The sequence below is a fragment of the Ambystoma mexicanum genome, chromosome 3p (genome assembly GCF_040938575.1).
Source record: "Ambystoma mexicanum isolate Mex_15411 chromosome 3p, UKY_AmexF1_1, whole genome shotgun sequence".
NCBI classification, from domain to species: domain Eukaryota; kingdom Metazoa; phylum Chordata; class Amphibia; order Caudata; family Ambystomatidae; genus Ambystoma; species Ambystoma mexicanum.
The window spans coordinates 72141111-72166121 of record NC_090925.1 but is presented as its reverse complement, the minus strand read 5'-3'; positions in this window follow the sequence as shown (position 1 = coordinate 72166121).

Here is a 25011-nt window from a genome sequence, read left to right as displayed (position 1 = left end):
TTATATTCTGCCCTGAATCTCTCCCAATTCCAAACACCCTGCCATGCCAATTGGCTTTCCAAGAACAGTGAGTGTCTGTTTAAATACCTGCTGCTTGCTTTTAAATACATATGCATGATTCTTCACCCCCCTCTGCCCACCAAGCTAACACAACCTCCGACTGCTCTCCCCCATGCATAGTTCACTTTAGTACCCACATTAACCATGACGCACACTGCCAACCCGGTGCTTCCATTTCCTTTTGCTAATTCTCCCTAATTGCCTCACACCACTGAAACACACTCCCTCTACATGCCAAAGACCTTCTTGCTATTCTTTTGAATGCACATTGAGGCTACACCTCCCTGATTATTCCCACATTGCTCCCCTCCCTGATTACCCTGTACCTAACTACACTATAAATACCACATCCTAGCTAACCAATGCCTTCATACTACTGTCTGTCATTCTTGCTTTATGTGCCGTATACTCATCATACGCTGGTTCATTTCTCTTTAACTGTTCTTTTATGTATGGCACCTGATTCAAGACATCAGCAATAATTGGCCCTTGCTGTTTTGTGAGAGTTTCTTGATGAAATACATTGCAACTCAAAAAATAAAATACACGCACAAATGGTGATAATTATTATAATAATGTCCACGTTTTTAATGTACCACCTAATTAAGGATTCCTCTCACTGCTTAGAACTGTCATTATTACCAAATGCAGTGGTTCTCAATTTATCAACCTTTAACGGATGAGGGGCTGAGTTGTTCCTGCCCTGATTCCAAACATTGGCTCAAGGTCACAGACCAATATCCAAGGTAAGCACTCACCTGGGTGGGCATTGGCACTAAATGAACATTCTCCTCATCAATCACTCAGGAAAGTCTACAATCACATTTTAGCTCTTTTTGCCAGTTCTAAGAAGAAATATCCATTGGCCTAGCAGTCTGGGCCAGTGCGCAGACACAGTCACTACTGAAATGAGTGTTAACTGCTCTTCTGAACAAGGGTCGCACCAGAAATCCCGAGAACATGCTTCAGCCTTGCTATTAGTCATGTTACTGCTTGTTTTCTCCCTCTATAACAATATGATCCTTCTCTTCACTACTTCATACTGGGCCGCTGGACTTTGCTCAAGTATAGACCTGTCTGCAGCTTAGAGATCAACATGATTCCCCTGTTTGTAGGTGGAAAGACTTCTGTGCAGCATTGTGTTGCACTGAACCAGTACCGCCATCAGTGTGATGCACCATCTCTCTAGGCACATTGAAGGTGTCCAACACTAGAGTACCATTACTACATTATGATGAAACCGCAGGAATTCCAACATGGCGTAAATTGAGAGAGCTGTTGTCAGAGTATCTCAGTTGCATATGTCTAGAGTGTTAGACTGCTTGTGCTTTCCTTGTTTATTTGTGTATTAGATAGAGGGATTGTATGATATTATTGGATGCCATGTGTTGGGGAATTGTTGTTTACCTAAGGGTACTGTAAAGTGTGTAGTATGATAAGCATGCTCTTTTTTTTATTTGCTCCTTATATGCTTAAGAGTTCCTTTAGAGCAGAGATACACATGGGCACGGTATGCCCATAGCAGGTGGCAGGTAGTGTCAAGTCAAAACAGTGATATGCATGGATGCTGTGAATGTCTTTGTGGTGATGAATGCTCTATTACATGATCATTTTTACAAATTAAATTATTTTGCAAAGCTTCTGGATCAAAAGTTAATCTAAGCAAAAGAAAATGCCACAAGGCAGAAGACACCTCTTATATATCCATTTGGACAATTCTGAGGAAGTTCCGAAATGTGGACTGAGAATGATGCAGATGTGGAGCACATCTGTGTTACTGGGCTTTAAGGATACTTTGAGGAATACTTTTCTTAGGAAGATAAAGGTGGACCATCTTAAATCTGAGGTATCCTACAGTGAATCTCCCACCTCATATGCAAGTTTTATTTTGCAGGTAACACAGAAGTAAATGGTCTTCTTATGGGATATGAGAACTTCACAGAGATGCAGTGAATACAAAAGAGAATATGCTAGCAAGAGATGCTAAATTGGTGTTAAGCTTGTATTTTCTTTAAAGAAATTCAGATCTTTTAAAATAAATCATCCTATTGCGTGATGTATTATTTAGAGTGCAACACAGTTTCAAAAAGTATATATCTGCCTTTAGCGTTTGTGCTTTTTTAATATGTCATATAGATTCACACTTGTGGAAAAGTTAATGTTATCATTACTGTGCCTAGGGACTAGTAATGTTTTAAAAGCAGTATGTTCTTTTGTTCCTAATCTGTCGACAATTTCATAAAGCAAAGAAGAATCAATAAAAATGCCAGTCAGTGAAACATAAATATATTATCTGTTTATTAGGAGTTGGTTAACACTTGCCCAAAATAAAGGAGAAATGCCAAAAATGCTAAAAGGATAAGCTAAAGTAAGCTAATCTATCTAGTGCAAGGGCCAGTCTTCCCTTTATATTCCCTTCCCAGAGTGACTTACCAAATCAATATGTAGGTACATAACAAACATTTCTATTACACCAGCAAATCACAGGTGCCTTGGTTCTTCCTCGTTGCTTAGCACTTTAAAGTCACTTCCTGTCTTAAGTTTGTAGTGTCCTGATCCGCCTTTCTTGAATGTCCTGCTTTCTTGTATTTCTCTTTGCTGAGTGTGTGAGGCACCTTCCTCCAGAGTTGTCTGTGAAGTCCTTGCTGTGGGACAAGCAAGGAGCAGGTCTCATGCAATACACCGGATCAACACCTCTTCCATATGCTCTTTACTCCACCATTTCTAGTATCACTGTTTTCAGGATCATGATTCATAACTACAATGCCTGCAACCTCTCACGGCCTGACACACACTGTGCTCCTTACTCTGGTTCTCCTACTCCCACCTCTGGCTTTCCTATTCATTCTTTTTTAAGTGAATTGTCACTTCCACTCCACCTGGCTTCTTTCTCCCACTTCCTCACTTTCCTAAAAATGTTTAATTTGGACTACTCCTTACCGGTGCCTCCTCCATAAAAACACTTCCTCTACACCATTGACATGCTTTATTTTTCTCTCCCCACATCGTTTCCTATTATCCTGCTCCTCTTTCATGGTGTAATGACCAATCCTCTCCAATCTCTCCTTCACTCATACAAGGATATCACCTCCAGCCTCCTCATTCTTTAGCACCTCTTACTTCCACATGCTCATCCTTCTCTCTTCCTCTTCACTGCTTTCACCCTCTTCTTCACACCATGTGATATTTCTCCTCTGCACACCTCCGTTACTTTCATACTCCTCCTACTGTCATCTGAACTAATTTTTCCAACCTGTTGCCTTCTGCACTTTCTCTGGATTTTCTTTTGTCCAAGCATCTTGAACTATGATGAAGTTGGCAAGGTGATCTATCCTACAGCACCTGCTGGCTGAGCATCACACCACTGGTGATGCCCCACCCCCTTGACTATCCCAACCATCTAGCCAGGAACCAGGCAGGATACTCCTTCACCTATCTCTTCCCCTTCATATGAACGTACAATGTCTTTTTTAAGGGGGTCAAGAGGTAATACTGGGGACATGTTTGAATATTTAGTTTCGAGAGCTGAGCACACTTCACCCAGACAAAAGTGTGTCCGCTCCCAACCTCTGTTGTGTACTACTTCCCAAACATTGCCCCCTTCTTGTGCTTCTTCAATTATCTTGCAGTTCCTGGTTCATCTCATCAGTGCAGTGGCCTTGACTGGCTTTGTCTGAACCACTTCTCATATTCTCTCAGCTCTGTCCCCAGGATGAGGTCCTTTGGGATACAAGGTGTTATCACTGCCTCTGCCCAGAATCACGGATAAGACGTAGGCTTTGCAATCAAAATGCCGGGAGTCTACTGGTATCAGCTGGTCCAGATAGTCAAAGCTGGAGGTAAATAACAATTGCTGGTTTTCGGAGAGCCACGACTGACAGTCCCTTGAGTTATTTGCAGCTTGTAGCTTCCCCCTGGTTCTCAATGAGCAAACATTTCTGTTTCCCATCTTCATCATAGTGGATGCGAAGCTGCTGCAAACGTATTTCATACATATCGTTTTGCTGTTTTGTCTAGTTTTGTAAACATAAGGTGCACTTATGTCAAATGTATATTGTAGTATAATTTATAGTGCTTGTAGTATAGCGCCTTGAAGTATAGCGCCTCACTGATTGTGATAGCATTATATTGCCATCAATAATGTGGCACACACATATAGTCATCTTTATATTGCCAATATAACAGGTGAATATATGGCTGGAGGCATGCAAGGTATGGAATTCATCATGCAGCCAGAAAGCCCAATATAAAGCTACAGAGAGTAAATTTGCATTTTTTTTCTTTCTTTTCTCTTCATTGAAATGCCTCATACACAGGAGACTACATTATTTATCTAACTGACTGACTTAACAAGTACTAATCACTAGTGCTAACTCATTAACATTATGATGTAATCTCCATGTACAAAGTGAGGTGGAAGTACATGTTTTGAAATTTGTTTTTAAATGTGCATTTTTCTCTCTTATTTTCTCATGCTGTGCTGAATGCAGAAAGCAGGAAGGCAGCAGGAAATCAGAAAAAGAAACAGTTATTATAATATGAAGCTACCATTGTTTGTGACAAGAGGGTGTTAACCTAATACATTTTCTACTAATGTGATTGGAAGGAAGTATATCTGCTGGGGAAAGTCTGACAGAAAAAGTTCAGATCGCTTTTGCTGGGCTCCAGAGATGGATGATCTGGATGACTGGGCTGTGAGACAGACCTGAATTTTGCTGCCTTCTGCAAAAATGCTGTCTGTTGGTTCTTTCTGTACTTCACCATAAATGCGGTCATGCCATTCTGTGGCATTATTTGATGACCATGTGCATATAACTTTGCCTCCAGATATTGCACTAGTTTCTGAATGTAGGTCCAAGGCTCTCTGTAGAGCACAAGAATATTATAAGAATGAGGAAGGTTTTGTGTATGATGGGTCATAAATAGAACAGGAAAGTTATGCTCACCACTAAGTAATTTGCCATTAAGTAATTCACCACTAAGTATATACTACTACATTTTCCCATATAGTGTAACAAGACATGGTCACTGAAAAGAGGTAAGGCCAAACCCAATCTAAATGCAAGGATAAGTCATCGCCAAATTTCCACTCTTCTTTGGCAGTAAGAAAATACCGCCAGACCCCAAATCTACACAAAATATCCTACAATATCCCTTATTTTTGATTGTTTTGCTGTTCGCTGTAAGACTAAATGGTGAATGAGGCTTGATGACTGAATATTGTTAATCTTAGGCAGTGCTCGCCCAAGTGTCTCTCTACAGAGGCTTTATGAGGACATTAGCTGATAATTGTGACCAGGAAGCACCACACCCTTTAAAGAAGGAGGCAAAGGATCAACTCTGTAATTAGAGAAGGCCTGTCACTTGCCATTCCATGGATGGATTCTTTATCAATTTTGAGAGGTGTAATGATGCCGCTCTCCTAATATAACCAGATCAGTGAGAGAAAGGGAAAGCTGCAGAGCAAACCATGGGATCTATGCGTTCAGCGGTGATCTCCCTAAGGCTATTGTGTTTCTTTTCATCTGTCTGAGAATATGTCTTCTTTTCACTCAACTCTTGGAAAATAGAACTGCGCACCCTGATTGAGAAGGTTCACAATGTAAGCTGTTGTGATATTTCTTGTAAAACACAGGTTCGATCTCCGGGTCTGCGCTTAGACACCTATGGTTATTAAGCATGTTATAAATACGCAACTAAGACATATTCCTGTAACAGCACCTCAATGGCCCCGGGCTGTGTGAGAACTTTAAAAATACACATAAATAATTAAATTAGTTGGTTCAACGGAATTCATTTACCTGTGAATCTTTGCAGTTCCACTGGGAGCAACCTGGCCTCAATTTCTAGGGCAGCTAAAGCCTCAGCTTTTGTCCTGTGGATATTTTTCAGGAATTTTCTTGAACCAAAATTCTGCTTTTATTGCCTGTCATTTTCCTTTCATTTTTCCCAGATTTACTGCCTTCATACCACAGAAATCACACAGGAAACTCAACACGGGGTCTCTGCTCTGCCACCAGAACTGCCACAGATCTAATAACCTCCTTTTTTAGAAAGTCTACAGTAGAACTAAGTCCATTGACACCACCCGCAAGAGATTCCAATTCCAAGTGTATTTAACTTCATGTTGTCATACAATACTTAGCACCATATTTAAAGCTGAAATGGCCAGGTTTGTAAGCCTAACCAGATTATCTAGCTCTTATAATGTATAGTGCAACCCCGTACAAGCTGAATCAATGTTCAAACTGGCTGTATCGAAGCAGATTTCACTCATAGGATGTTCAGTTAAAAAGGAGAAAGCACCAGCATCTGCTATAGGAACCTCCACGTCAGCTATGGTGTGCAAAGGATTTAAATCCACAAAAGAAATCTCTGCACCACCATTTATATTCTGCATCTCGAATTGTAGGAGGCTCTGGTCACTGATAAAGTTAACAGATTCCTCCTCTATTTTGACTCCAATTCGTGTTCATGTGTTTTTTCTCACTTCCGTACTTGTACCCAGAGTACTCTTAATTAAGTCATCCATTCTTGGCTGGGAGGTAGTGCCTTTCAAGTTACTAGAAGAGACAGATTTCATATTTTGTCCCACTTGCAATATTTTAAACTGGCATCAAAGCTGGACTAGTGGATATCCAACTGCTGCTGAAATAAAACCCCTTCATCAGCAATAATGCCTGATAACTCTGCTGATTCGACTGGTTGAGCTGTACCATTTATTACTTTAACCACATGGCCCTTCTCCCTTTCCAGCTGATGTGTATTATGTGCGGCATCTTCAGACTCTGTGGTCTCTACCAACTATGACTGCATTACCAACTCAACAGAATGTTTTTTAACTCTGGCACATGCAATGGAGTCGATAGAACAGATTGGTGCCGCACCTGCCAATCACAACACTAAAACAAGTTCCCGGGCTCTGCACATTTTCAAACGAAATAGTCAGGATGAAAGACCACAAAATGAGGCTTACTACAAAGAAATGGAAATGGAAATAGCCAGTCACAAGTTCAAAAAATAAAGTTTATTTAAGTCATGACTGAGTCTCAGCACCCCACAATGCATGCGTACAGACACTGTGGCAGGAAAGAGCCCAGAGCCACCAGAGACGGATACATATATACAAATCGAAATCACATACGATACACGTGTCCAGCCCCCTCATGTGAATGGGTCCGTAGGGTTCAAGACCTGTCCACGTAGATGGTATTACCAAACAACATTCTTGCATTTTCCCCACCCTCCTACTGACAATTTACTGTCTGGGAGCATGGCAGCGCAGTGCATGGGGGCATATTATGTTCTCTGGTACAACGTAGCATTTGCTGTACAGCTTTTCTATGTTGCTCCTGGAGCATAAAGTCAGTCTGCTCTAAAGCTTGGGAATAGGGTTTTCTCTAGAGGAGAATGGTTAAGATTCCCATTATTACAATTAATGGTTCAGGGGGAAAACATGGTCGAGATAGGAGGGCACCTAACTTGTAGATTAGCTGCACTTCTGCAAGGACTTCAAGGTTCTGCAGTGTAAGACAAACAACCTGCTCAGCAAAATGTGCATTCCTGTCTCATAAATAACAGAAAGTTCATGCCGAGGTCTTCTTCCGTGTTCAGAGTGAGAAAGGTAAAATGAGCAAGGAACTGAACATTGCATCCAAGATGGCGAATGAAACAAAATGGCAATGTGACCACCATTATTGTGGCAATAGGTCTGCAGCGTGATGCAAATGTGCTTAGGCCAATATGCATACCGCATAGGACACTAAACTAAATATATTTTCACGAGGAGAGACAAATTGTACATGTTCCTTTAACACCCCTGGGCCTGAGTGGATTCACCAGTAAATTCAGCTTTTTCCGTGGGTATAAGCAATGCACATACTGGTGCCAAAATGAGGAAAACCAAACCCACTTCTGTTAATGCATCATCAGCTATAAAGCCAAGAAACGGTCATTCCAGCAATTGGCTTACTTACATCGGAAGCAACTGATCACTTAAGGCAATTGCTTACATCATGTCATTAATTCAATTCGCCTTGATGTTACATCGGAGGTTGTAAGGCATCTTATTGTCATTTCAAGGAAACCACCCCATAGGTTTAGTTCATCAGCGTCCGCTCTGACAAAAAAAAAGACTCAGGGCCAATTGTCTACTGGTGTTAGGTACCAAAAAGGTCATTAAAAGCGTTAACAACCTTTTCGGTACTTAAGACCTATTCTGAAGGTGGTGCCTTCTTCCAAAATCAGTAGGAAAACACAGCTTTTGGAAAACATGTGGGGTTGCTAGGATGGGTTGGTAACCAACCTAGCAACTGCCACATGTGTTACCTGTCTCTTTAGACTTGTATTCTTGTAGCACTCCTCCAGTTTAATATATGCGCTAACGTGGCACACATATACGGTACCATTGTGGTGCTGTTATTCTGGAGTAGAGCCATAAGAAACCTTGTTGAAGTACAGGGTGTATATGAACACTTTCATATGCAGCAAAGTAAGCAGCTTCAATGGTGCCGGATACAACGCTGAAGCTGCTTACTTTGGTGTATGTGAAAGTGTTCATATACACCATATTTGTGTATATGAACACTTTCATATACAAAGTAAGCAGCTTCAACGTTGTATCTTGCAACCTTGAAGCTGCTTACTTTGGTGTAAATGAAAGTGTTCATGTACACCCATGTTCGGCAGCAGTTTTGTAAAATAACGAATATGCCGTTATGGTGGAGCCCAGGCATCCTGATGTGCGCAGTCAATCATGCTCTTAAGCACATTCACTGCGCCAAGTTAAGAATCTGACTGACATAAAAAAGAGCTCAGTATAAATAACTGAACTTGCCCTGGTGACTCTACAAGGTTCAGCAGAGTGATGTGCCCACTCCACTCCAGCTCCGGACCAGGACACAGACATCTTGCTCTGTACTTCATGCATGTGTCGCGTGGTACAGGTGTCTCTGAATCTGGAACAGGGCTCCTCCTTCTACAGTTCATGCTGGGGAAATATTTCTTAAAGTTGCACTTCCAAGTACAACAGATGTCTACTGGAGGTAAGGGTGGCCAGTCAAACAATATAGCACCAATTTGGCTCCAAGACACTATCCAAAGAACATCAGCGCACAGGAGCACGCCGCAGAGTGCCCCACACCACAGACACTTAGCTCTATGATTAATTCACGCTTTGCGTGGTACAGGTGTCTCTGAATCTGGAACAGGGCTCCTCCTTCTACAGTTCATGCTGGGGAAATATTTCTTAAAGTTGCACTTCCAAGTACAACAGATGTCTACTGGAGGTAAGGGTGGCCAGTCAAACAATATAGCACCAATTTGGCTCCAAGACACTATCCAAAGAACATCAGCGCACAGGAGCACGCCGCAGAGTGCCCCACACCACAGACACTTAGCTCTATGATTAATTCACGCTTTGCGTTGTGCAGGTGCCTGTGAAGCTGGAACAGGGGTCATCCTCCCCCCAGTCATGCTGGTGGACACATTTCTTAAAGTTGCACTGCAATGTTCAACAGAAGTCCACTCGAGGGAAGGGTGACCAGTCTAACAATATAGCACCAATTCGGCTCCAAGACACTATCCAAAGAACATCAGCGCACAGGAGCGCGCTGCAGAGTGCCCGGCACCACAGACACTTAGCTCTGCACTTTTGCACTCTGTACCAATTGATGTGCACTTTCAAAAAATGACACTGGCATTGATACAGAGTACCAGATGACTCATTTGTTAGAGCACCAAATGATGTGCGCTGATGTTTGGCACCAAATTATGTTTTTCACAAATGTTCCTAAGTCTGCAGGCACCAACTGTCATTCTTGTGCTTACAAAAAGTGCACTGTTAGTGATATATGACCATTAGATTGCACCAAGTGACATGCATCTTCACAAAAAGGATACGGTCATAGACATGACCCCTTCTGATCATCGAAAGGGCACCAAATAATGTACTTGTGTTTAGAAATGTGCATTGCCAAAGGCACCAAACATGAGGGCACTGTCAATGATACTGTTCCAGAGGCCACCAAATTACATGAATTCCACTTTTGGTTATATTGAACTCCTGCCCTGAAGGAGAATAACTCTTATCAATCTGTATTAAAAATGAATAAGTTCTGTATTTTTCTAGTTGACATATCTGGTAGCTTTGCTCAGAGAAAAGTTATGTACAGTCCAAATGTAAAATTTTGATTCATCCAGCTGTCAATAAAACAATAGTAAGGCTGGCGTGAGTATTTGAGTCTGGTGTGTTTCTACTTCCAATTCAATACATGTTGCACCATGCTTCTCTTATTGCTTTCCTTCTAATGCTGCGAGGAAAGGATCTGTCTCAGGATATTTACATGAGCATATTATTGACAACAAATATATCCATTTTAACTCGGACAATGGTTTTAATTTTGAATGAATACTCAGTTGTATATTATCAAAGGTATTTTTTTAAAAAGCAATACATCTTCACGTTTCTGATAACCATCTCAATAAACATAAAAGAACATATTTTTGGTTGATTTAACTTCTTACAAACGATGTCCAGGCTTCATGAATTCCTTCTTCGCAGCAAAACACTGTACAATGGTTGCACATTATTTGGAAGACATGAAAGTATGAGGCTGCACAAAAATGTGCTATCATATATTGTCTGAATAATGCTTAGTCTATTTGTCACAATCAAAGTAACATGTAGGCCTCTTTTGGTGTGACTATATGGTAGGTTTTGAACTTCAAAGTGACCTGTTTGAAATTGTCCTTCTATTTCTTTACTTTAGTGTATTGTGTAATCAAAAATATAACTTCTAAAATGTGTTCTTGTATCTCACTAGGAACATTCAAACCTCCCTTGTATCTCATTAGGAGTTTCCAAATGCTCCCTTTGAATGCCTTCCCTTGCACCTGATTAGGAGCTCTCGAAAAGGCTTTTCTTGAATGCATTTCTGTCATGCATCCTTATTCCACATGGTCCTTATGGCACAAATGGAAAAGAAGAGAGATTAGATACATTTCACTCTCAGCCAAGATGGCACCCGATGTATCCACAAGGTGCAATCATCATCCACATTCTAGTTCTTTCCAAAATAGGCCCCATCAACTGACTCATTGGCCAGACGCACATCACCAGTAGTATATGAAGGTTCCTTGCAGCTGGTTATGTGCGTTGCTACTCTCTTGATTCCAGCACAAGTTTTTCTATCTCCTGACTTTTCTACTTTTCTCTGTTAAATCAGTTTTCACCTGCCCTTCTTGCTTCCTGCTTACTATTCTCTCCTAATCCATCTCTCCTTCTAAGCCTCCTTGGAGTTCCTGTTCTAGAGTCGGCTCTTCCGTGCAACGCGTTCCCCATTACTCTTCTACCTGCTATGCAAAACGTTCCTCATTTCTACATCTGCAAGTATACTACGTTGAGTCCTGGACTTCCATATTGTGTTTATTGTGTTTATATTTTACTTTGCATGCAGACGCCTGTATTTTCAGCAGCACTGTGTGTGTTAAAAACTAACAAACATTTGACTCTATTAGCAGCCTTCCTTTGCCCTCATCCTTGCTGCGTACTCCACAGACTTTTCCGCCACCTCAGTGCCTTGTTGTTGTCTCCCGTTAGTTCTCCGGAGAGCAGCCAGCTTTTTGGTGTAGCGTATTTTCTTTTTTGAAGCCGCTCTCCCTCTCTGGCTTCTTCACGACACTTGTGGGCATTGGAGACTGTCCTCCTTATACTGCCCAGTGCCAATTTCCACACAGCAATTCGATATGCCGATAGAAGCCGTCTGCTTATTTAGACTACTCCATGTTTACCTTTGGAGATGAGCTTCTCTGAGCATTCTTTATTTTGTTTCAATCATTTATTTCAGCCTTTATGAAAGATAGCATACTTTCTCCGACTTCTCCATCATATTTCTCGTAGCAGGATACTTGGAATACCACATCACTCCTGCACCATCCCACATGTACAGAGTGCTGATTGGTCTCTCGAGGCGTGAAATTAACTGCTACGCATTTGGGTTTTATTCCACAGGAGGCTCCTCACCAAACTCTGGTTTCTATTTCCAGTGGCCGGTGTGGGGCATGGAATGCTCCCCATAATCGTCCAGAATAATGAAGCTTAGGTAAGTGTCCGTTATATCGTTCACTGAATGAAAGTATTGCATTGTGTTTTGTAGTATAGGGGGGGTAGTGTTGCCCTCTTTTTTAGTCAGGGGGGCCTAAGTCATGAGGGAGTCTAATATAATAGTAACAGGGACTTAGGCTACCCCACCTGTTTGACTCTGGCCCGGAATGGATTCAGCACACTTTGTACAGATCCCTATGGTGGTCTGTACATAAGAGAACACCCAAATTACTTTACATGAAAAAACTAATTTATTCTTGTGACTACTAAAAATGACATTACAAAGCTGTCATCCGAAACCTTTTGTTTGCCCGTAATTGCCGGGTAATAATACACTGTTCAAGGCAACTCACATCAACCTCATACAATGGAACTTTGCATACAGTTTATGCAGTGTGGGTTAGTACAAATGGTGACTTTCAAATGTGGTATGATTGTCTTCACATTTATCTAGTCGACACTTAGTGGTGTTTCTGGCACCCTGTAGGTTGCTAGTCTTCAGGTGCCGTCTTCAGGACAAGTGTAGGGGACTTGATCGTGTCCACTGTGTATCACAGTTCTGGGCCATCTAAAGGTAAGGAGGTACAAATTAAAAACTGGGTGTATCTTTTCAGGGATCATGGTGCCTGGAAAGTGTGCTGGGCTGTGTCCTACCTGAGGCATTATTTTACAGTGTCACAGGTTGGCGAAGAAAGCGGTTCAAAATCTTCGCTCCAAGCGCCTGCTGTGCGCTTGTTAGAATCGATCTTGTGTATCTACGATTTGATCCGTAGCTGACTCGCTGTAGGAAAAGATCATTAATATCTATTGAAATGTTTCTTATAAATCGGTTCATTCACTAACATTTACAGTGCAAGTACTGCCAGTGCTGGCTATGGATTTTAAACATTATCAGTACCTGGTGTGAGGCTATGGTGCTATTGACTGAGTGCCCAGTGCATTGCTGGTATGTGTGCACTTATGCGGAGGGGCGATTGTGAAAGATCTTCACCCTGCTTTGTGTGAGCCTCTCTGGTTCCTGTGCTCTGCGCGCTCTGTGAGACTCCTAAAAGTTAACGGTGGTGGGGTGCGAAGAAGGGAGGTGTCTTAAAAACTTTTCTCTCTCAGCTTTCGAATGCAATCGTGAAGGAGCCTATGTAAGTGCTCTCAGTGGTGGATGGAGTCTTACTTATTGTGCTAAACCGAAAAATCGTTAGCCGATCTGAGAGGCAGTATCTCGCTTACCTGTCTGTGCTACTGTAGATCGCTGTGTGAGTGGCGCTGTCTGCAGTTGCTTGCATGCGTGTCTGTTTTATGTATATGTCATATAAGGGTACGCGCCTCAGTGTTATACGCGCCTGCGGCCGTGGTCAGTGTCTTTATGCGGTCGAGATGGGGGATTAATATCTCGTGTGAACTGCGGAACGTTGTGTGGATATTGGTGAATACACTTTCCCCTATGTTGGATGCAGGAACAACGTAGCACAATGTTGTAGACATTGTGTTACTTAATCATATTTCATAAAGGATGTCACTGATGGATTACAGTAATGTGTATCAATTATCATATAGTGCTAGCATTTTGGCATGGTTCTGTACTTTACAGACACATTGTGGTACATTCTTCATTTTTGTTAGTATACGGTTATTTCAACAGCACATCATTACATAGATCTACCATTATTTGTCATATTCGAACACATAGTGGCACATTATTCATGTTTTCTTTCCTACATTGTTGTTGCTGAAGCATGACATCCACTAGAACATTGTTTAGAGTGTCCATTCTCACATAATGCTGGTACATGGTATTGTGCAAAATTGGAATACATTATAGCTTGATTTTGATGTGCATGTTACCCCATATTGTATTAGAAATTATATAGGAAACCAGAGATCATGTTTAAATCAGAGTCTTTCTCGTAACTTGCTCCATTTTCAGAACAACAATTTCAGAAAAATAAATTCAGAAAAACCAATTCCACTCAATGCACACTTTAAGGCCATTTTTTACCGGGTCTAGACAGTGTATCCATTTTTGCTCAAGTTTTCTCAGTTCTAAATCTCTGTCACCCCCCGCCCCGGGCTTTTGCTTCTAATGTTTGAATCACACACCATCTCAATTCTGTATGCTTGAGTTCTTTTTTCACAAAATGGGCCACCATAGGTTTGTCCTCAATTTTGTTTTTCAGGCATGATCTGTGCTCACAGATCCTTTGTCTCACTTCGCGTTTACTTTTCCCTATGTATAATAGATTGCACGGGCATTTAATCATGTATACACTACATTTGGTTAGGCAATTTGAGAAGGTTTTGTACTTCCATATTGTGCCGTTTAAAGAGACCTCTTTCTGGTCTTGAGTTAGAAGGCAGACTGAGCACTTTCCGCAACAGTGTCATGATGCCTACCCCCCGGCCTCCGGACCAAGCCCATCAGCCCCGGGAGCAAGCATCTAGACATTTAGTAAAACCTCAGCAGGTTTTAGGGACTTCTTACCTGGGACTACTTTTGACGCTATTTAAACCACGCCCGACCAGCAACACACGCTTCGCGTTATTCTGCATCCAGCAGCGTAATGCTCACTGTGCCTGCAGCCTGCATCCAGTCTTTGCCACGCCTGCCTCGAATCGGGAGCTCCTTAAACAAAGAGGAAAGAAAGGAACAAGGTAAGAAAACCAGCGTATTTCTATTCCACACCTGATTCTGCATCCATCTCGTCTCCGGACCTGTAAAGAACATAATTTCTGCATGTGCCGCACCTCCAGCTGCAGCGCCGCGCCATACTCACCAGTCTTCACAGCATCCTTCGGGTCGCGCTGCCTCCATCATTTCTTCGCCGAACTTCGGCACCTAGGAGACAAAAGAAAACCACAAGGTGAGCCGAGGGAGCCAACAAATATAATTCTTACCACCATAGACTTACCTGATTTACCACCGGAGGCATCCTTTTGTGATTCTCCATATTTTCGCGTGCTGCATCTGTAAAGAGAGACAAAACAACACGTTTTCCAAGTGCAACATTTACCCGACAGCACCGGGTAATACAGACTCTTACCTGAGCGCCACCAGCTGCCACAAGAGCATCTTTTCACGAGCCAGCTGCAAGACAAGAAAGGAAGGGGGGAACAAGAGTGAACATCGGACATATTGAACTCTATGAACTTAATACTTACTGGTCCTCACCAGGAACCTCGGAGTCAATACTCTCCGGAACTCTCCCGAGTCTTCAAACCAGTGAAGTAACTGGAATCGACGCGCCCCAGCAAATCCACACAGGATGGAGAGCTCATCTTTCATATATAAGGTGAGATTGCTGTGAGGGCATTTCGGAGGTGATTAGTTGGGGAGGACTGTGGGGGTACCATCACTTGAATCCACAAGTGGCTAAATCCATATCTCTCCACTTGCAGGAGAATATTTCTACGGGTTAAGCAGACAAGATTAGGAGGGCAGATCCAGTCAGTCATCGCTGCACTACGCATCACGTGGGTGGAGACCGCAGCTGTCCGGGTCCGACCGACGCCCCTGTGGGAGCCAGGGGAGCGTAACAAACGGTAGTGTCCGACTACCGGAGGTAAATGCCAGAGAGTCGTCTGAGTGGTTGTGGCAAGTCTCTCTGTGGGGTACGTGTGGACCCGGTGGTCTTTGATGAATACGATCATAATGGAAAAGATCTAGAAAACTGACTAAAAAACAGGGGATACCCAGCAGCAATCATAAGGAAAGCTCGAAAAACGGCGAGAAACCGGAACAGAACAGATTGCTTGTCCAAACAGACAAGAACAGAACATAAAGGCAAGATCACCTGTGTCACTACGTTCTCACCAGTCAGTAACGCACTGAGAAAGACGATCATGAAAAATTGGCACTTGCTACAGACACTTTCCAACCAACTACACCACGTTTCGCTTTCAAGAGAAGCAGAAACGCTGGTATGCGAAACCTGACAGCTGAAGTTCAGAATCTAAAGGTGTAAAATACAGTATTGCAGCAATTGGTTACTCATCCACATGTCCATCTAGATGTACCTCTGGGGGGGTAAAATGATGGTAACCCTAGGAAATTGAGGACATTTTTGGACTCCTATGTTGTAAGCCTTGACTTGGGCCACTTCTTTGGTAACCATAAACAAACCTATCCTGAATTTATATTCCAGATTCTCAAATAGCTTATGTGCTACGTTCGGTAGGCAAGAGATCATAATCGCAGCCCAAGAACACCTGTTAAATTTTAAAGAGGGACAAATGGAAACATGAATGTACATTACTCAATTTAAACAATTGGCTCACAAAACTGCTTAGTCTGATGTTGCGCTAATAAAATGATTTCATTGTGGATTAAATGAGGAATTAAAAGATGAGGTATCCAGAATGCTGGGACCAGCTAATCTTGCCGAGATGATTACTCTTGCAATACATCCCTAGAACCCTGCAGAAAACCCATAAGGAAGATGGGCCTATGCAAGTATGGGCCGCAAGAGGCCCATTAAATTTGGAAGAAAGGGCGAGTAGACGCAATTAAGGGTTGTGCATATCCTGCCCCAGCAAGTTTCATTTGGTCAAAGACTGTCCCATAGCATCCGTGCGTCGCTCGGGAGACACCCATTCTGGGTCGTAGATGGAAATACGATCCGGGAAGGTGCATTGTGTTCCCATGGTCCCTCACTAATGGTAGTAATTCGAGTAACTCTCCATCTTCCAGAGACCATTCTAGAGAACAGCCCAGCACTGATGGACTGATCACAGTGAGCAATGGTTGCATGTCTGGATTACCCTAGTAACTTAGGGTGAAAACCCAAAGCTACTTAATATGCAAAAACAAGAGGGTTCTAGGAGGGATGGAGTGCCCTTGGGCAGGACAGAGACTGATATGTAGTGGAAATGTCTGTTCTGTGAAAGGATGGTGAGCTAAAGACTATGGTTGAGACTCTAACCTGGGATATAGGCCAGTAGAGGAGAAACTCCCAGAACCCCCCCTTGTTTTTGCATATTAAGTAGCTTTCGGTTTTCATGTCATGCATCGACTCATGCAATTACCTGGTCCAGCTACACGTCTACGCACTGCGATTCCGGTTCTACGGCGGCGCGGGACGAGGTTGTACTCCGTCTTCACTTCTACCCAGTGGCTTGGTGGGTCCCGCGCATCGTGGCACCCCTGGCGTTGTTGGCCACATTCGCGTTGGGGGTTGCCATGGCGCCTGCAGTCACGCCAATGTCTCAGCCACTCGTTTGGCAATGCACAGCACCGTAGCCTGTCACGTGTTCCACAATGTCACAGAATAAAAGGTGCCCGATCCAGTTACTCTGCGCTTCTCAGCTGTTCTGACACCGTTTGGCGACTTCTGTACTCTGTGCTTTGATTTCTATGACCTCAGAATTTTGGACCTTGTTTTCTGGCTTGGACTGTGCTTGGTTTTTCCCTTTTCGGATTAGATGTTAGTGTTTGGACTGCCTACCTGAACTGCTTCTACCTTTGGACCTTGCTCACCTGGATTGCTTTCTCTCACTTCCTTTGGCTCTGGCCTTTTTTGGACTCAAGAATTAGCAATCAAGTACTCTGTTGAACTATGCTCCCAGTATTACTTTGTTTCCTTCAAGACCGCGGACGCTGTCACAATAGAGGTATCCTTCCATCGCCTATACCTCTACCCATAACACCTTCGGGGGGAACAGATTAGGTAAAGAGTTGTCATCGGTCATCCCCACGGGTAGGTACCTTTGTGCTTGTTTGCCTATTCACAGTTGTAAAGGCCCTGTTCCTTGCATGCTTAAGGTTGTGTTTCTCTTGCAGCCATCCGGGACCTGGTGTCTTCTGTTCATGCCACCTGTGGCCCCAAAAACTGGTCAGCGAGTCATTTGCTCTTCTATGACTGGTACGGGGACGGAGGTATACTAATCCACGTGGACTTCAGAACGTGACATTACACTCTAAGTTCCTAGGGTAATCCAGAGGTGAAACCCTTGCTCACTGTTCTTAGAGATGCACAGGTCCACTTCACTGATGAGGCCCAACCAGGCCGAAACATGTGTCTAGGGTTGCTGTTGGTACTCTTGTTCAGAAGAGAATTGCCAGGCATTTCGGTGCTGGACTGCCCTTGGGCAGGACAGAGAGTGATATGTAGTGGAAATGAATCTTCTGTGAAAGGATGGTGAGCTAAAGACTCTGGTTGAGACTGCACCCCCGATATAGGCTGGTAGTAGAGAAACTCTGAGAACCCCCTTGTTTTTCATATTAAGTAGCTTTGGATTTTCACCCTAAATTACTAGGGTAATCCAGACGTGGAACCCTTGCCCACTGTTCTTATAGAGGCACAGCTACACCTAACCCACCTGGCCCAACCAGGCCGAAACTCATGTCTGGGGTTGCTGTTGGTACTCTTGTTCAGAAGAGAATTGCCAGGCATTTTGGTGCTGGACTGCCCTTGGGAAGGACAGAGACTGATATGTAGTGGACATTTCTCTTCTGTGAAGGATGGTGAGCTAAAGACTCTGGTTGAGACTCTAACCCGGGCTATAGGCCGGTAGTACAGAAACTCTGAGAACCCCCCCTTGTTTTTGCATTTTAAGTAGCTTTGGGTTTTCACCCAAAGTTACTAGGGTAATCCAGACGTAGAACCCTTGCTCACTGTTCTTAGAGAGGCACAGCCCCACCTCACTGATGAGGCCCAACCAGGCCGAAACACGTGTCTGGGGTTGCTGTTAGTACTCTTGTTCAGTAGAGAATTGCCAGGCATTTCGGTGCTGGACTTCCCTTGGGAAGGACAGAGACTGATATGTAGTGGAAATTAATCTTCTGTGAAAGGATTTTGAGCTGAAGACTCTGGTTGAGACTCTAACCCAGGATATAGGCCGGTAGTAGAGAAACTCTGAGAACCCCCCCTTGTTTTTGCATTTTAAGTAGCTTTGGGTTTTCACCCAAAGTTACTAGGGTAATCCAGACGTAGAACCCTTGCTCACTGTTCTTAGAGAGGCACAGCCCCACCTCACTGATGAGGCCCAACCAGGCCGAAACACGTGTCTGGGGGTGCTGTTAGTACTCTTGTTCAGAAGAGAAATGCCAGGCATTTCGGTGCTGGAGTGCCCTTCGGCAGGACAGAGACTGAAATGTAGTGGACATTTCTCTTCTGTGAAAGGATGGTGAGCTAAAGACTCTGGTTGAGACTCTAACCCGGCTATAGGCCGGTAGTACAGAAACTCCCAGAAACCCCTGCTTGTTTTTGCATATTAAGTAGCTTTGGGTTTTCACCCTAAATTACTAAGGTAATCCAGACATGGAACCATTGCTCACTGTTCTTAGAGAGGTACAGCTTCACTTCACTGATGAGGCCCAACCAAGCCGAAACACGTGTCTGGGGTTGCTGTTAGTACTCTTGTTCAGTAGAGAATTGCCAGGCATTTCGGTGCTGGACTGCCCTTGGGAAGTAGTGGAAATTAATCTTCTGTGAAAGGATTTTGAGATAAAGACTCTGGTTGAAACTCTAACCCGGGCTATAGGCCGGTGGTAGAGACACTCCCAGAAACCCCTGCTTGTTTTTGCATATTAAGTAGCTTTGGGTTTTCATCCTAAATTACTAGGGTAATCCAGACATGGAACCCTTGCTCACTGTTCTTAGACAGGCACAACTCCACCTCACTGACGAAGCCCAACCGGGTCGAAACACGTGTCTGGGGATGCTGTTGGTATCCTTGTTCAGAAGAGAATTGCTAGGCATTTCGGTGCTGGTCTGCCCTTGGGCAGGACAGAGACTGATATGTAGTGGACATTTCTCTTCTGTGAATGGATGGTGAGCTAAAGACTCTGGTTGAGACTCTAACCCGGGATATAGGCCGGTAGTAGAGAAACTCTGAGAACCCCCCTTGTTTTTGCATATTAAGTAGCTTTGGGTTTTCACCCTGAGTTACTAGGGTAATCCAGACGTGCAACCCTTGCTCACTGTTCTTAGAGAGGCGCAGCTCCACCTCAGTGACAAGGCCCAACCAGGCCAAAATACGTGTCTGGGGATGCTGTTGGAACTCTTGTTCAGAAGAGAATTGCTAGGCATTTTGGTGCTGGACTGCCCTTGGGCAGGACAGAGACTGATATTAAGTGGAAATTTCTCTTCTGTGAAAGGACAATGAGCTAAAGACTCTGGTTGAAACTCTAACCGGGGCTATAGGCCGGTAGTAGAGACACTCCCAGAAACCCCTGCTTGTTTTTGCATATTAAGTAGCTTTGGGTTTTCATCCTAAATTACTAGGGTGATCCAGACATGGAACCCTTGCTCACTGTTCTTAGAGAGGCACAACTCCACCTCACTGATGAGGCCCAACCGGGCCGAAACACGTGTCTGGGGATGCTGTTGGTACTCTTGTTCAGAAGAGAATTGCTTGGCATTTGGGTGCTGGACTGCCCTTGGGCAGGACAGAGAATGATATTTAGTGGAAGTTTTTCTTCTGTGAAAGTATGGTGAGCTAAAGACTCTGGTTGAAACTCTAACCCGGGCTATAGGCCGGTGGTAGAGACACTCCCAGAAACCCCTGCTTGTTTTTGCATATTAAGTAGCTTTGGGTTTTCATCCTAAATTACTAGGGTAATCCAGACATGGAACCCTTGCTCACTGTTCTTAGACAGGCACAACTCCACCTCACTGACGAAGCCCAACCGGGTCGAAACACGTGTCTGGGGATGCTGTTGGTATCCTTGTTCAGAAGAGAATTGCTAGGCATTTCGGTGCTGGTCTGCCCTTGGGCAGGACAGAGACTGATATGTAGTGGACATTTCTCTTCTGTGAATGGATGGTGAGCTAAAGCCTCTGGTTGAGACTCTAACCCGGGATATAGGCCGGTAGTAGAGAAACTCTGAGACCCCCCCTTGTTTTTGCATATTAAGTAGCTTTGGGTTTTCACCCTGAGTTACTAGGGTAATCCAGACGTGCAACCCTTGCTCACTGTTCTTAGAGAGGCGCAGCTCCACCTCAGTGACAAGGCCCAACCAGGCCAAAATACGTGTCTGGGGATGCTGTTGGAACTCTTGTTCAGAAGAGAATTGCTAGGCATTTTGGTGCTGGACTGCCCTTGGGCAGGACAGAGACTGATATTAAGTGGAAATTTCTCTTCTGTGAAAGGACAATGAGCTAAAGACTCTGGTTGAAACTCTAACCGGGGCTATAGGCCGGTAGTAGAGACACTCCCAGAAACCCCTGCTTGTTTTTGCATATTAAGTAGCTTTGGGTTTTCATCCTAAATTACTAGGGTGATCCAGACATGGAACCCTTGCTCACTGTTCTTAGAGAGGCACAACTCCACCTCACTGATGAGGCCCAACCGGGCCGAAACACGTGTCTGGGGATGCTGTTGGTACTCTTGTTCAGAAGAGAATTGCTTGGCATTTGGGTGCTGGACTGCCCTTGGGCAGGACAGAGAATGATATTTAGTGGAAGTTTTTCTTCTGTGAAAGTATGGTGAGCTAAAGACTCTGGTTGAAACTCTAACCCAGGCTATAGGCCGGTAGAAGAGAAACTCCCAGAAACCCCTGCTTGTTTTTGCATATTAAGTAGCTTTGGGTTTTCACCCTAAATTACTAGGGTAATCCAGACATGGAACCATTTCTCACTGTTCTTAGAGAGGCACAGCTACACCTCAGTGACGAGGCCCAACCAAGTCAAAATACATGTCTGGGGATGCTGTTGGAACCTTTGTTCAGAAGAGAATTGCCAGGCATTTCGGTGCTGGACTGCCCTTGGGAAGGACAGAGACTGATATGTAGTGGAAATTAATCTTCTGCGAAAGTACGGTGAGCTAAAGACTCTGGTTGAGACTCTAACCTGGGATATAGGCCGGTAGTAGAGAAACTCCGAGAACCCCCTTGTTTTTTTCATATGAAGTAGCGTTGGGTTTTCACCCTAAATTACATGGGTAATCCAGACGTGCAACCCTTGCTCACTGTTCTTAGAGAGGCACAACTCCACCTCACTGACGAGGCCCAACTGGGCCGAAACACGTGTCTGGGGATGCTGTTGGTACTCTTGTTCAGAAGATAATTGCTAGGCATTTGGTTGCTGGACTGCCCTTGGTCTGGACAGAGACTGATAAGTAGTGGAAATTAATCTTCTGTGAAAGGGCGGTGAGCTAAATATTCTGGTTCAGGCTCTAACCCGGGATATAGGCCAGTAGTAGAGAAACTCTGAGAACCCCCCTTGTTTTTGCATATTAAGTAGCTTTGGGTTTTCACCCTAAGTTACTAGGGTAATCCAGATGTAGAACACTGCTCACTGTTCTTAGAGAGGCACAGCTCCACCTCACTGACGAGGCCCAACCAGGTCAAAATACGTGTCTGGGGATGCTTTGGTACTCTTGTTCAGAAGAGAATTACCAGGCATTTCGGTGCTGGACTGCCCTTGGGAAGGACAGCGACTGATATGTAGTGGAAATTAATCTTCTGCGAAAGGACGGTGAGCTAAAGACTCTGGTTGAGACTCTAACCTGGGATATAGGCCGGTAGTAGAGAAACTCTGAGAACCCCCTTGTTTTTTTCATATGAAGTAGCGTTGGGTTTTCACCCTAAATTACATGGGTAATCCAGACGTGCAACCCTTGCTCACTGTTCTTAGAGAGGCACAACTCCACCTCACTGACGAGGCCCAACTGGGCCAAAACACGTGTCTGGGGATGCTGTTGGTACTCTTGTTCAGAAGATAATTGCTAGGCATTTGGTTGCTGGACTGCCCTTGGGCTGGACAGAGACTGATAAGTAGTGGAAATTAATCTTCTGTGAAAGGGCGGTGAGCTAAATATTCTGGTTGAGGCTCTAACGCGGGATATAGGCCGGTAGTAGAGAAACTCTGAGAACCCCCCTTGTTTTTGCATATTAAGTAGCTTTGGGTTTTCACCCTAAGTTACTAGGGTAATCCAGATGTAGAACACTGCTCACTGTTCTTAGAGAGGCACAGCTCCACCTCACTGATGAGGCCCAACCAGGCCGAAACACATGTATGGGGTTGCTGTTGGTACTCTTGTTCAGAAGAGAATTACCAGGCATTTCAGTGGTGGACTGCCCCTGGGCAGGACAGAGACTGATATGTAGCAGACATTTCTCTTCTGTGAAAGATGGTGAGCTAAAGACTCTGGTTGAGACTCTAACCTGGGATATAGGCCAGTAGTAGAAAAACTCCAAGAACCCCCCCCCCTTGTTTTTGCATATTAAATGGCTTTGGATTTTCACCCTAATTTATATGGGTAATCCAGACGTGCAACCCTTGCTCACTGTTCTTAGAGAGTCACAGCTCCACCTCACTGACGAGGCCCAACCAGGCCAAAATACGTGTCTCGGGATGCTGTTGGTACTCTTGTTCAGAATAGAATTGCTAGGCATTTCGGTGCTGGACTGCCCTTGGGCAGGACAGAGACTGATATGTAGTGGAAATTTCTCTTCTGTGAAAGTATGGTGAGCTAAAGACTCTGGTTGAGACTCTAAGCTGGGCTATAGGCCGGTAGTAGAGAAACTCCCAGAAACCCCCCCTTGTTTTTGCAAATTAAGTAGCTTTGGGTTTTCACCCTAAGTTACTAGGGTAATCCAGATGTGGAACCCTTGCCCACTGTTCTTAGAGAGGCACAGCTCCACTTCACTGACGAGGCCCAACCAGGCCGAAGCACATGTCTGGGGTTGCTGTTGGTACTCTTGTTCAGAAGAGAATTGCCAGGCATTTTGGTGCAGGACTGCCCTTGGGCAGGAAAGAGACTGATATGTAGTGGAAAATAATCTTTTGTGAAAGGATGGTGAGCTAAAGACTCTGATCGAGACTCTAACCCGGGATATAGGTCGGTAGTAGAGAAACTCTCACAACCCCCCCCCTGTTTTTGCATATTAAGTAGCTTTGGGTTTTCACCCTAAGTTACCTGGGTAATCCAGCCGTAGAACCCTTGCTCACTGTTCCTAGAGAGGCACAGCTCCACCTCACCGACAAGGCCCTGCCAGGCCGAAACACATGTCTGGGGTAGCTGTTGGTACTCGGTAGGTCGGTAGTAGAGAAACTCCCAGACCCCCCTTGTTTGTATGTGATATATACTGCAAGTGTTTTATACAGTTTTCAAGCATTATATCATGTTTTTCATTTACATCTTCTTGTTAGGTAAAGAATGACAATTCATTTGTATGTATTCATGTAGCGCTTACATGTCAGATATAGATGCAGCAATATAGCAATGTTTGTTTTATTAACTCCTAGAAGGCTGAAAGGCTAACCGCCACTGTCATTTAACCTTGCCCGAGAAGCGCATACCTAGATATCTGTACATGTTTTGTTAATGTGCAAGTATTTGTCATTAAGGATAGCAGGCTGCAACACCCCTTCTCGTGCATGTGCTGGCTGCCCCTTACAGGTGCGGCAAGATATATTTTGTCAAAGAACTTTTCGAAAATGCCCACACCACGATATCACATGCCCCCAATAATATTATTTGGTTTTACAGTTGCTGGTAACCTCTTTACAACACTTTGCAACAACAGTTTAAACACCTTTGGTTTGTAGAAGGTATGCCTGAGAGTCCCAACGACAATCATTTATTAATGCCGAACATGGTGAATTTGATCATCTAGGACAAATTGGTGGCTGAGGGGGGTCAGAACGCTGAACTAGAAAAAGCCTTTACTCATCACAATCTGAGCATTTGTTATATTGTGCAAAACTTGTTCAACAACAGCAAGAGCAACAGATCTATAATGCTAAATGCTAGTTATATGGTGTCATTTAAAAACCTCTGTGATAAACAACAATTACCCATGGTAGCCCGTCAGATGTATCTGACCAAAACACATTTTTTCATGGAGGCCTTTGAAGACGCAACCATTAAGCCCTACGTATATCTCCTGGTTGGTTTAAAAACAACCACGC